A 12085-nucleotide genomic window follows, 5' to 3' on the forward strand; every position below is an offset into this window, starting at 1 on the left:
GCTTATCTATATGCTGCAGAATAAACGAGCCACAATGAAATTCCTTACTTCTGTGAACCTATTCACATAAAAGGAATTACATGGTATTATCAAAGACAGAATATCTCTTTTTAATATTTGACAATCTTAAAGAATAATTTAAAATTTCAAAATATCAAAATTCAATAACCCTGAAGTGCTTTCATCCATCCTATCTTTAAAGGAGGAAAAACACCTATTAAAAAAGCTGAGCATGCATAGAACAACTACCATTTTTAGTTCATTTCGGTTGGACTATTAGCTAATAAAATCTGAAATTCAATTTCTCTCTGACTCTTTCAAAGATGAATTATACTTTTCTTAGAGATTGTTTATAAATAACTGAGTTTACCATAACAGTTGTCAAAAAAAAATGGAAGAATTTTGACTGTTTATAAAGATTCTTCAGAGAACAGGATACCTATGGGTTTTCCTAGTGAAGGGTATAGCATTATTTTCAGCAACATCAAAGTACTATCCCTAAACATTAGCATTACACTGACAGTTGCAGATTATTGGGGTTTGGCGAAACCACCCTGGACACAAAAAATTCACCATGATCAGAAATACTCTTTCACAAGTGTTTGGAGCTGAGATCAGACATGCAGAAAAACAGCGTCTTGGCAAGCTCTTATCTTTTTATTCAAGTGTGTTAGTTGTGCTATACATTAGAAACCATAGCAGTATGGCAGTCCTCTTTTTAGAGTAGCTATACAACACCGTCAGGAAATGAAAAAGTGGAAGGGATCCTTCACAGCTTGATTGTTGACAACACAGCTCTTGGCCTGGGAAATGGGGAAATGACCTATGGAGGCACCTGTGTGTTCAGGCACAGATGCTTTCCTGTTGGGTAGCACGAGTGTTTCTAGCAGGATACTGCACTGTTTCTGAAAACGGCAGTTTGACAGTCAAATCCTAGCATAGAAATATTAAGTTTTGGACTAAAGAAAAAACTAAAGTTAACAGAATTGCAACTTGGATTTTAATGAGCAAATGTCTTCAGCTCACATGCTACTTTATTTACCCTGAATCAGACTTTTCAAATCTTGTCAGCTGCGTAGGCACCAGCCACCCCATAAGGAAATTTTTTTTTCCTCCACCAACCACTTTCCCACAAGCCCAGTTAATCTACTTGCTAATGAAAGTCTACTTCAACCACTGCCTAAAGAAAAAATAAAAGAAAATAAAATAAATCTGACTGTAATTAGGCATTCCTCAAAACAACCTGGGAAACACCCCACAAGTACAGTTTTGAAAAAGCAAGTTTATTTTTCTTGGGCCAATACGTAAGGGCTCATGCAGGCTTCCAGCCAACCCCTGTTACAGACACATCAAGACAGTGCCCTCCTTTGCCACAACCTAACTGACAGGTATAATTCATTGCTTTATCCAGGTTTTGTTTCTGTATTTGCAAACTACAGTTGTCACCTTAGTCTACAAAAGTAGTAACACAATGCAGAGTTGAAAAGAGGACAGAAATCATCACTAAGTGTCAACATAAATACACCTTTTCTGGGAAAAGGAGAAAAAAATGTGATTTAAATGTTTACGTTACATTCTGTAACTATTTCTGCTTTAAACTGACAGATACACCTACTGCAGCACTACACCTGAGGGCTTTGGTGTGAGTGAGAATTGCCAACTGCATATGACACATCTGGTTTCAAAAATTAGTCTGTCATCTCATAAAAAAATGAATTGACAAGTCATTCCACAAGAAGAACTTACAAAGCCAGTTCTCTGTGGTGTTGAGTCTTATGATTGAATTACCCCATATCTAATAAAGATAAAAGCTTTGAATAAAGCTGCTCCTGAGCTTGGGCATTTGTAGCTGCTGCTCATTAACTCCTAATATTAAGTACCACAGCTTAATGAACATATGGAATTTATGAAAATTGAATCATTTACAAGAATTTTCAAAACGCCAACAAAATACCATGAATCGAAAAAGTCCCACTAAGCTAGATATTAACCATGTGTTAAGGTCCTTCAAAGGCTCTCAACTTCTGTTTCACACTGATATGTTCTGATATTAAAAGTCGGCTTAAGGCAAACATGATGTATCTGTTAGTTTAGGAGAACTTGAGCACTTTCAAGGTAGGTACTCTGAAAAAGGAACAGGTGACGCGTGTCCCTGCTTCTTACCCACGAAGGTGTTAGACTTGAAACCGATCACGTCGCGAGTCTCAGAATCTTCTGGGAGATCCTTATCTGCTGCCCTGGACAGACTTCCTGAACAGTAAGTCAGGACATAAGATACATTTCCTAGTGATTACTGCATGCAGAGAATGTTACCTTAATGAACACAGCTAAAGGTCAAGTGACCTCAATCTGTAAGGTCACAAAATTAATTTCAACAACAAAAAAAAAATCTTTTCCTTTTCTATTTTTCAATCCAAAAGAGTAGGAAAGTTCAAGCTGAACAAAAACTGAACAATCAACTAGATTTTTTTTTCCTTTAGTTCATAAATCCAAGCACAACTGAAATTTTATAAATGGGTTAATTTTTTTTATATACACATCAAGGGAAAATGTTTTTCAATGACTATGAAAGATACCATAAGAATAATTTAGCATGGGTAAAATTTTACTACTAATAATTGCTGATAATTATCATTATGGCATGATTTATTAGTTCTAAAATGAACATAGTAATACTAAAAAGAGTGGGATATATCGAACACACTCTTAAAAAAACTTTTTTCCAAAATGCTTAAATATGATGCTATGATTCAAAAACATCCTTAGTGCTTAGTCTTAACACCTTATGCAATTCCTAACACTGCCCTCACGAGGCTTTCTAGAAAATGATTCAGTCAACTGACGCCCCTAGACGATCATGAGCTGTCCTCCTGAAGCTGTATCACATTACACACACACACACCCAAAAAACCCCTAAAACTCACAGACTACCAAAATTAGACATGGAGAGAATGCAGAATTTTACATTATCTTACAGCATCAAATCACAGCAGCAAAAGGCACTGTTCATACATAACATACGTGCCTTATCTATAGGCAATAGTACACTAAGTATCAGACTCCTGAAATCTCACTGCATCCAACTGATTCGTACATTGAAATAATGTGAAGTTCAGCGTCTGGCAATGCTTTGGACAGAGAAATGTAATGTTTGAATTTATCAATTCTCCATAGTAAAACTGGGGAGTGTGGAACAGAACAAGTCATAGCTGTTCTATTTTCCTTGTAATTTCAAAGGATCATCTCAGTCATTAGGAGAAGAGCAAAACAGCATGTATAAAGTGTTTCAAAAAGAAAGGAGTTGATCAAAACGCAACTGCATTAACAAGCACATGCAGTCAAACTATGTAAATAATTATGGCCCACATTGTTGTACATCCAGCAGAAAAGATACAGTTATCACATAGCAATGTCCAACAAATTCAAGTCTTGGACTGTGAATACATTAAAAAAAATGATTTTGGATCTCAGTGGATTCTTGTCCTAAGTATTGTGCTGTTCTACAATCAAAGGGACCAGAGAACCACTAACTTCAGTTGTGGTAACCCCCTGTACAAACAGGGAGGCTGGAACATGCCATCCTACCACCTCCTGCTAGGAAAACATATTCCACTGAGAGAGAAAGAGAGGGGAAGGAAAAGAGGTCATTTCCTCTGTTCCTGCAGGATGTAAGAAGTAAACTATTAGTAACAGGCAGCCTGAGAGTTTCTTAATAGTAACTAGCACAAAGACAGTGCTGTGAAAAATGGACAGAGGGTTTCCATATAAGGATATTAAGTACTTAGCCTTTTCAAACAATCACTTCAGAGTAACCGCAACAACCATCTCTGCAAGCAGATTAGTCCTTCTTTCTTCTCATCTGATATTGTACAGCTCTGATTCTTTCTTCAGTGCATGCTAACTGAAAAAGCAGCTACAGAAGAAAACGGCCAAGTAAGCAGGTTCCTGCAGACTGGAACTGGCATCAACAACACCAGCCCTGTGCAGTCACATTTCCAGACTTAAAGCAGGTAAGAGCAAAACCAAGAATATCTCAAGAAAATATCTCAGCCTGATTTCTCAGTTGTCACAAAACTCTATGAAAGTAGCATCGAACTCAAGTATCAAGGCACGAAATTAAAACATAAAAAATAGAACTTCTCAATGGGTCTCATGTATCAAAAATATGGAAGTCCAGTGGAAAAAAAATCTCACTGTTTAAAAAACTAGAAATGAACATATTAAAATACCAAGCAGTTAAATTAAGGCTATTTTTTGCAACTGACATGAGCAATTCCATGAAGCAACAGCAGGACCAGCAGAGCTTTTCTCCACATCATGCTTCATTACAGAAGATGTCTCAACCTCTCTGATTAGAAAACCCCTCACAGGGATTCTTAATGAGAAGTGCCAACTCCACCCATACCAAAGACCAGGGTTGCTTCCATTTTCTTCTATCAGAAACAGCTGTTAGCCACTGAGTTAATCCTCTTCTACACATTACCAGTTTAATGCATCTCTGCATTGCCCTACTTGAGGAAAAAGGCACAGCCTCCACCAACCCAGAATTCAGAATGTAACAGCAAACACAGAAGGCTCAGTTACAGCACTCAGACACAGACAGACCAACGTGTTTACCAACTGCTCTATCTTAGAATTCTCATTCAACGTTCACAGATTTTCCAATTCTTGTTTTTGATAATGTATTTGTACCATGTGTAAACATTGTTCCTTTAAGGAAAAGGAATGAATCTGGAGTTCTGATTGTAAATGTCCATTTAACTGTTCACACTTTTCTTACATAGCTAAATTGCTTAGCATTTCAATGCATAGGTCATGGAAAGAGCACAACAGAGGCAGTGATACACCTCCCATCAAACTCACGTGATCAGCTTGGCACTTCCTATACAAGCAGATTTTCACAGTATTTTCCAAGAATTGCTCTATCACAGAAAAATACCACAGAACATTCCTAGGAATATTGAATATGAAAAAGCGGGGCTGTTTTGTTTTGTTTTAAGTGAAAAATCCAAATGTATTGGCCATAATCATTCATCGGGAAACAAGCAACTCTACATCAGGGCCATAAAGCTTAACTACAGTTGTGCATGTATTAAAAACACAACTGTAGGAATTAAAGAAACAAGAATTATTTGATTTCATGCAAGGCAAGCACATAGTGGCAAGTTAGAGTCTTTTAAATGTTTTTATATCATGCATAAGTCACATAATACCATGTGTGCTGCATCCTGCAAACAACTGATAAGCAAAGAAGTAACGTGAAGTGCTTGTTGCATCTGCTCCCAGATCACCCCTAGGAGGTTTTGTGTAGCCGTAGACTTGGAAGTTCTTCTCCATCATCCCCCTGTCCCTTGCAGTGGGCGCGGGTGCGCGGGGCGCTGCGATGTGGAAAGCACGCGAGGAATGCCAAAGGGATGAAGCGCTTCCTGCTTCCCCCCGCACCCCGCGCCTCCAGCTGAGCTACGCGGCAGGGGCGGCGGGGCCTGCCCAGCGGCCGCCTGTCCTGCTCCGACAAGCCAGAGAACGAGCCGCCTGCAGCCCTCAGCTGCCCAGAGAGCTCGGGGAGGCTTCGTCTCCCTCAGGCAGGAGGCCCCAGTCCCTGCCGGGCCCACCGAGGGGAGAGGCCGCCGGGAGCGCAGGGCCGCAGAGCCGGCGGGGCAGCGGCCGGAGCTGCCGCGGGGCCCGGGCCCACGCGCCGCCGCCTCCGCGGCCGAGCGCGGGGCTGGGCCGGGCCTGAGCGCTCCGCCGGGCCAGGAAGAGCGGGCTCGGGCGGCGGGGCCGGCGGGCTCCGCGCTTACCTGAGCCCGAAGCCCCCGAGCCCGCGCTGCCTCCGCCGCTCCGGCTGCCGCCCCCGCAGAGCCCTCCCGCATCCCACACGCCACCGCAGCGAGCGCCTCGCTACCTCTCCCGCGACTCTATGATCCCGGGATAGCCAGGACACGGCTCCGGGACTACCGAGAGGAGGGATAGAGCGCCCCTCCCGCCCGCCTGAGTGGCAGCGCGGGCGGGAAGCCTGGGCCCGCCCCGCCCGGCCCGGGGCGTTGCCATGGCGACCGCGGCGCCTCCGCGCTGGGCCTGGCGCTGCCGCGGGGCCTCCACCCCCCCCGCAAGTTTCGGTGCGTTCAGCGCATGGAGTCGGTAAAAACCCGCACTAATAAAGGTGCTTTTTTTTTTCCCCCTTGCTCTGCGAGTTCAGTGCTCTGGTAATAGGCAACGTTTACGGTCCTTTGCAGCCGCTCCCCATCTCTCCCCAGAGATCCCAAGCAGCCCTTGGGCACCCGCCAGCCATGCATTGCCAGGAGCTGCGCTCTCACTCTGAGCGGAAAAAGCGGCCTCTTCACTCACTTTGCAAGCCCATGCCTCGTTTCCCATGTAGGCACTACGCTGTGCCATAACACAATGCGTCCGTTTGTTTTTTTGCAAGAGGCAGTGGAATAAAGATTACTTTATTATGGAAACAGTGACTGTGCGCGTATTTTCATAACTGGGCTCTTGAAAGGAAAAACGGTTCAAATGAAGGTTGAGAAAGTAACATGGCACCAAATTCACCAGTTCTGGGCTTTGTTCACAGAGGGAAAGTGCAGCTCAGTTGCTGAGCTAATAAGGTAATGGTTAATACACCCTCAGGACAAATATATCAAATCAGAAAATGCAGTATGGGGATAACAATCCAGCACGTCTCTCTTTCTCTCTCTCTCTTTTTTTTTTTTTTCCCCCCCTCACCTAACTCTTTCTGTGTCCCCAGCAATCTCTTCTCTTTTGGCTGGAATAGCTGGGGCTTCACACTTCCTAAAGGCCATTGCATAACATCATTTTAAAGGTATTTTGGGGGATCTGCAGTCAAGTAACCGCCGGCACACTGTGCTGACACCCTTTCACCTGCTCCAAAGCGAGGAGCGTCTCCCAATGCCCCTGAGCTGCAGAGAAGAGATGCTCATCTCTGGGGCCACACACCAGGTGCTGCCCCTCACAGCGGTCACTTCGATTAAATGAAATGACAGCCCACGTGAGAACAGCAGAGAATCTGAACTCATACCAGCCTGCCCTACCTCCCCAGCTTTGCATCCTGCAAACCACACATTTTTCATGTGCAAGCTCTCTAGGTCTGGAGACAAGCACATGAGCTAAGCCAAAACAATGCTGCACAGTCAGAGCCCATTCTGCTTAAAAAGTCCCCTGAATTAATTGTTTTATTCATATTTCCTATCCAAAATCCTCTGAGCTTTTAGATTGCCTTAATCTACATCAAGTTTCAGTGGTAGTCCTAGCAGGGGGGAAGGTTTTGGTATGATGGGCCTGATAGTGGGAAATCTAGCAGTGTGGCATCAGACTGTAGTATTTAGCACATGTTTCTTTGCTTTTCAATTGCTTCTCTATATGTGAAGCAATTTTTTCTCCAAAATACCGGGCAAAAATGCCTACCTACCCTACTGTTATCTTCTCTTTCATCACTGCTCTTCCCTCTCTTTAAGCAGGAGACATTTTACCTTGGCTGCTATCGTTGCTGAAAGCACATGCAGGGTGGTGGCATGCATGGTCTAGGTCGTATTGAGGACATCACGATACATAACCCTGGGGCGTAAATGACACCTGCAGCCAGGCTAAAGAACCAGAGCACTTTCTAATGGTGAAAGTGTTACATGGCTCAAACGCTCAGTATGGCACCGCCAAGATTAAAACAAAATATCAGCAGCTACTCAGGAAAGGGCTGTTCCAACTCTCATGTTCCAGCATAAGAGCTGGATTCCGGAAAGCCCTTGTAGTGTGTTCTCAATATTTTGCAGAGGATGGACTTCATCTCTGCAATCTAGGAACAAATCTTTTGACTTGGTATTTTGAATACCAAGAAGCACAGTTCTAATTTGCCCACATGTCCATCCACTAAGCAAATTGCATTGCAGTTCACAACAGGAGAATGTGGAACAAATGCTACTAGAGAGAGACTGGCCTAATTTGCTGCTTCACATTGTGCTCATATTATCAACCGAGCACTAATGTGATCAGGGTAAGAAACAGCACTATTTTCAAAGTTTCCTAGGTAAATTAACATTTCTAAGTAAAAAGTAACATTTTCGCCTTTGCTCTTTCATTTTTTGTGTGTTACGGGAAACCACTTCACTTTTAAGAAAAGAACCAAGACTGACAGAACAGGCACATGTCACCGTCCAGTTACCAGAAGGTACCATACGGAAGGCCACTTCGGGTAAGAGCAAAGATCAACCTCCGGCAGCTCTCTGCCTCCGCAGTGCCCAGGAGCAGATGCTCAGGGGAAGATAAAAGTCGTGCTGGGTCTGTGTATCCTCTCGGCTTCCGGCAATCTGCGGCTCACAGACTTCCTCAGCCAGAAGTTTTATCTTGATAATTTTCTCTTCCATGAATTTTTCTTGTTGCCGTTTGAACCCATCTCAACTTTTGGCATTGATAGCATCCTGTGACAATAGGTTTTACAGTGTAATTCCGCACTTTGTGAAAATGTACTTCTGTGTCTTTTCAGTTAAGAGGCTTGTTATGAAACTGCAGAACGCAGGATCACTGAAGAGCAGACCTGGAACTATTTGGTGCCTGTAATTGAGAAACGTCGTGTTGCAGGAGTCTATCGAGAATGCATGTCCACAAAACACGTCGCGTTCTTGTTCTTCCCTCACAGGTACTAGCAGAGGTTCAAAAAGGAGAACTCACTGCAAGCATCATGCAAAGGTGTTCCTCTGAAATGGCTTAACAGTCTAGAAGTATTGCTGCCCCGAATGGCAGTCTGACTGTGAAGCACCCATCCTCATAACTATTATTTCTGAATGAATTTTGTTTTTATTCTTCTCTTGGAAACTCTAACTGCTTTTATAAAAGTTCCTGACATGGCTAAGTTTGTATTATCAAAAGCACAATTAAATTCCTTCCTTGAATTCAAATCTTAACTTTGTGTGGAGTCACGTCTCAGCAAGTTAGAAATATCTCATGCATTCAGCAAAAGATATTTTGCATCTTTTGTTCTGCTCATTAGCAGAGAAAATGGTATGGTACTGATTATCAGAAAATAAATACCAGCATATAACTGAAGACTAAGTTGAGTTGTGAAAGAAAAAACAACCCTAGTTTCTTGGCATCATTTCTATCTAAATTAAAACAAAACAGAAGTTAGATTGCTTAGAAAAAATAAAACTTTTTTTTTTCCAACTATGAGATCCTATTTAACTTGATTTTATTTGGATTCTGTCATAGTCAAATCTCTGGGATTTAACCCTAAAATTATGTATGATCCCTGAAAGGGCTGTGCTATCAATAGCTGCATTGTATTATAAGAGCAATACATGGAGACACTGGCTACAACTGTAAGACATTCAGCATCTTCAACTCTCCCAAACTCAACAGGAGACCAAATTACTCAAGTCCTGATTTACCAGCTTGTTCCTATAGATATGCATACATCCTCTTCATTTTCCTAATATTTAAGTTTGCATTTAAGGTGGAGAATATTTATATATTTTTTTGGCTAAATTAGATGACCAAACCTCTTACGAATAAATATATAACAGCAGGACACTGTGGGGGTAACAACCTCTCTAAAAGGATTAGCAGAGAAAAGGTGCTTTGAACAGAAGTACAATGCATTCCCTGGGTTCATTTTTAGTATTTGTAGTACAAGCATTTGTAGTATTTAGTATTAGTAACAGGGGATGTATTTCACTAAAATAGGGACAATGTTGCTGAAAATTAATCAGGCATGATCAGAGGAGATGTTTGAGGTCTTTCCTGGTTCTTAGGAACTAGAATTTCTTGGATACCTGAGAAATGTGAAAGAGTTCCCATCACTAGCCCTGAAGAGTCTCCAGTTAACTTCATGGTCATGTCTTTACTGATTACATTCAACATCTGCAATGTATATTTAAAACAATACCATTTGTCCTTGCTGACGCTGTTCTTTACAAAATGACATCTGCTGTGATTTCCCACAAATTACATAGGAAAAAGGTCTGCCGGAGTCCTAGCACTCCACAATCTGTGGAAGGAGGCTAACTTCAGAAGGGGACAAAATTAAGCTCTAGTTCTCCCGATAGGAAACAGGACTGAATGGCCTCCAGGACACAAAACAATGTATGCTTCCTATAGCTGCTTTCCCTGCTTTTAATACTGTTGCAAGAGCTGCATTAATGCTCCATAGCATTAATGAACAATACTTGAACAGACATGGTCTAGGCAGAAATTGAACGTAGTTTCCTGATAAACGGCATGATCAGGCCTTTTAGACACTGATTTACAGAAATTAGATTTTAAGCTGTAACTCTTCATTCACCTCATTAACTTCTCTTCAAAGTTGTCAACACAGGGTTATTGTTGTCCAGTAGCACCGAAGTGTCCTGTAGAAGGTTAAATACAGAAAACAAGGTGCTGAAGAGGTGCAGGCCAGTCCAAGGGGAGGTTTCAAAGATGATCCCAAGGTTTGTGTAGGTGAACTTGGGCAGGAGAGCATGGAGTTCATTCTAGTAATATTTTGGGAAATTAATTTCCTTGCGGTGTGAAGAAAGAGCTCCTAACACTGCCTCCGTGTTCCCGTGATGTGCAACCAGTGTTCCTCGCTACTCATGACTGCTCGGAATTGCCAGTGGGCATTTCACAAGAGAAAAAACAGACAGAGGACACACAGAAAGTGCAGGGACTGATACAGGATCAGGGGAGCTTCGTTTGGAAAAGAATATACAGCAGCAAATAGAGGAAGCCTAGGAGTGGATTTGTAACCCATATCACTATTTTTGCAACTATATAAATCTGATTCCTTCTTTACTTGCACAGAACTCTGAGAGGGAAGTGCAGCGTGGGTGCCCATTTCTCAATCTGGAAGCGTGGCAGTGACAGTCCTGCAAAAAAAAGATGTTGGGTGCTACCTCATTAGCACCGGACACAGGGCATTACTCATCCCTGTTGTAAAAATCTGGTGCTGTGTTTCAGTCATTGCTTCTTTTTCTTCAAGAAAAGTGCCAATAGGAGAAGTGTCAGTTTGATGCAAACCACTTCTGCATGTTTCGTGAAGAAATGATCTTGAGCTAAATCCTATGGTGAAATAGTTCGATGTTTTCATTTTGTTATGACCTGCTCATTTGAACAGGACTCATTCTCATGAATAAATCTCCTGATGTGTCTGAAAACACGTAGGCACTGTGGACATGCAGGGGCTTCATGGAGGCCACCTTCCTATGAAAGGCATCGTGTGAATAATAAACTCCTACTGATTTACTTCTCTTGGGTAAGACAGTTGCGTTTTAAAGGCTAATTCAGAAAGAGACCCTAAGAAAACTCAAGCTTCTTAAATAAAAAAGTTTTTATCTATCATCCTTGTTTCTAAATCTCCTCAATTACAGCACTAATTAGAAGACCAATTATGCTACAGAATTCATTTATAATAAAATCCAAACAGTTGATTTGCACCTTCTGACCCAAAAGCTAGGGCAAGCTCTCCTTGAGATCAGTGGGCTTTGAATCCGTTTTTCAGTCTCTAGTCCTTATTCATACAAACATTACTGGGTTTGTGCTTGGGCTTGACACCGAATGCTGTTATCCTCCATGTCTTGCAGATGCTTGAAGTTTTAGGGCTGAGAAGGAGCCCTAAAGGCAAGGAGGTACGGGAGACTCTGTAAGCCATAAACCAGGAGCGCTCTGCAGACTGCGTGGCAGCTTCCGCAAGGCCGTTTATCTAAACTCTGCTAGTCGATGCCTTGGGGCTGAGTGAAGCCCTGGTGCAACTGGCGAGCTGGTCACAGCAGCCCTCCTGCCCCACGAACACAGGACATGTAGCCCAGGGCAGGCAATGCTGGTAAGAGGCTGCATCCCCCTTAGCAGCCCTCACGGTAACTCCGTGCCTGGTATTTGTCCTGATTATGTCAGGAAAAGAGGGAGAACACAATCACTTCCACTCCCAAAGCCCCCTCTCGCTATAGTGCGGCCTCTGTGCAATTGTTCTCTGTTTGAATACCTCTTCCGCCCTTTTTCACAGCCTGCAAAGCCCCCTGCATGCCCCCCTGGAAGGATTTAATACCTACATGGCTGGAACAGTCATGGAGGTAATGACATTAATGGTCATTTGTTAATGAGTTGT

This window comes from Tinamus guttatus, unplaced genomic scaffold (genome assembly GCF_059628265.1).
Source record: "Tinamus guttatus ecotype Peru unplaced genomic scaffold, ASM5962826v1 Tinamus_guttatus_pri_ptg000459l, whole genome shotgun sequence".
NCBI classification, from domain to species: Eukaryota; Metazoa; Chordata; class Aves; order Tinamiformes; family Tinamidae; genus Tinamus; species Tinamus guttatus.